The following is a 2,756-nucleotide window of genomic DNA, read 5'->3' as shown; positions in this document are numbered from 1 at the left end:
GTAGTGAGGAAGCTGATATTATCCCCTCTGATACTTAGTGCAGTAGTGAGGAAGCTGATATTATCTTCTCAGATACTTAGTGCAGTAGTGAGGAAGCTGATATTATCCCTTCTGATACTTAGTGCAGTAGTGAGGAAGCTGATATTATCCCTTCTGATACTTAGTGCAGTAGTGAGAAAGTGTTGCACTGTTGGTGCTGCTGCATTTGTGACAAGTCATTAAGCAAAGGCTGTGCCTGTCCTCTCACAAATATGAAAAGTCCCAATGCCTTCTTTTGGACAATAGCAGGGAAAGTTCACCTTGGTGCCGTGGCCTCAAACAAGAACTATGCTTCTGTTTGTAGAATCTTGCTATGTATAAATTAGTTATCATGTTTGATTATATTAGGTACATTGTTACAGTGTCAAGCCTCCATGATTAGTTAATAGAATAGATTGTGTAAAACATTATGAAAAAGTCCAAGGCCATGAAAAACACTATATAGAAATGTTTTCCTCCTCTATATTCTTTATTGCATTGTATAACATATATAATGTCATGCAGACAAAAATTCACTGGCCTCATCAGGGAGGCACTGACTGGGAACACTTCTCACCAAGCAGATCACTTTTTAGTTTTTACTCTTTACATTCTTCCCCTTGTAAATCATCCTTATAAAAGTCCTTCTTTTGCCCATGTGCTGAGAGCATCTTGATTTAATGTTCTTTAATTCATTCTCCTGGCATTACCATGCCAATGCTAGAAGGTGGCATCTACATTGCTTTCTCAATGCCATGAAATATTGCTTTGTTTTGCCAGTCCTTGGGTTAACATGAGGCTCTTTGATGCCACTCTGCAGTTATTTTAGAATCCTCATCCTGGTTTCATTCTTCCCTGGGAAAGTTGGTGCAACAAAAAGAAGTTCCTGGCATGGAAGGATAGGAATCTTAAGCAAGGAGACCACATTCCCATTGAGAATACACAATTCTGGAGTTTGTGGGAGTGGAAAAAAAGGAATGTAAAAATCACTTCAATAACTGTGTTGCTATCCCAAACATACATTCAGAGATTGAATACATTGTTCTACCTGAAGTACTGTCAAATTAGCTTTCCAGAAACACTGGGAATGTGTGAAATGCTTGAATATGTTTCCTTAATATGTCCCATTGGTGTTCCTGTAGAGATAGCAACTTGTCTAACACTATTCTTCCCTTGTCTATCTACTAGCTCAGAGATGTGCACTCTGGTACACTGTATTTGGATAGGTAGCAAGAGGGCAGCACATGTGATACATTATAAAATAAAAACCAAAAGAACAGCAGATGCTGTAAATCAGGAACAAAAACAAAGTTGCTGGAAAAGCTCAGCAGGTCTGGCAGCATCTGTGAAGGAAAAAACAGAGTTAACATTTCAGGTCCAGTGACCCTTCCTCAGCCGGACCCGAAACATTAACTCTGTTTTTTGCTTCACAGATGCTGCCAGACCTGCTGGGCTTTTCCAGCAACTTTGTTTTTGTATGTGTGATACATTATTGAGTACAGCTGAACAGAAGCAGAGATAGGTGAAGGTGAAGGAGAGGGTAAGTCTACTTGGAGGACAATGAACAAGATCTTCATGATCTAGCTTTTAAATTTTGAACATGAAATGCAATGTTGATGATCTTGTCCAGAAGTATCTAATAAATGGTGCCTTACGTGTTTAGCAGTTGTCTGACAGTGGTGCAGGATGCTGGCTTTAGATATTCTGAAATAGACGCAACTGTTCCATGGCCAACTGCAAGAAGCCTCTTCCCACCTTCACCAAACATGCCTTTGGGGCCATGAGTTGAACCCTCACCACATCAGGGTAGCTTCTGTGATGCCATAGAGTTTGTCCTTCATCTGACAGGAAAATAAGATGGAATCTCAACATAGGATCAGGTCAGATGAGGTTGTGAAAGATGCTTTTCTCTCTCTGACTCTCTATCTGCTAATACTTCCAGACTACTCCTCCGACCACTTTCCATGACTGTTCAAGAGTGAGAGACACGTGAGATCAAGTTATCCTACATCGGCCTGTGACTAGCCCAGCTGGGATCCAATCAGCAAGGAAATGAGGTGAAACCACTTTACAGTGCAATGTACAATAGAAACAAAATAAACTAAAGAATTGCAAATGCCGGAACTCAGAAACAAAAACAGAAATTGCTGGAAAAACTCACCATGTTTGGCAACATCTGTGGAGACAAAGCAGAGTTAATGATTTGGATCTAGTGATCCTTGTTCAGAACTGGTTGTAGCTAGGAAATAGTTGGTATATAAGCTGAAGATAAGATGAAGATAAGTGGGGGGTGGGGGAGGTAGGAGTAAACAATAGGTGAAGATGAAGCCTAGAGAGACAGAACAGCAGTTGGACAGACAAAGGAATGGGTAAAGGTCAGCCTGGAGGAATCAGTAGCTGTGAATTGGGACCAATAGATACATCTTAGCTCCCACTCTCCCAAATTTCATGTCAGTGGGAGTTAAGCTAGAAGGAGCACCAAATAAATGGTTGTATATTGAACACAACTCTGGATAAATGGAGTATACAGAAACATTGTACCATTTAAGCCCATGCTAACCATTATTAAAATATCCCTGAAAATTGGATCCCAATTTTCATTATTTTTCTTTCATTTGACCATGGATGAACATGGTCCAGCAATTTTTAATGTGTATATTTTAGAATAGGAGATTGAAGATTTGACTCAGGTGATGTTCTTTGTGTTGTTTATTGGGTGGAAGTATTGAATTGGAAGG

This window comes from Rhincodon typus, chromosome 27, assembly GCF_021869965.1.
Source record: "Rhincodon typus isolate 14 chromosome 27, sRhiTyp1.1, whole genome shotgun sequence".
In the NCBI taxonomy this organism is placed as follows: Eukaryota; Metazoa; Chordata; class Chondrichthyes; order Orectolobiformes; family Rhincodontidae; genus Rhincodon; species Rhincodon typus.
This window is presented reverse-complemented; position numbering follows the sequence as displayed.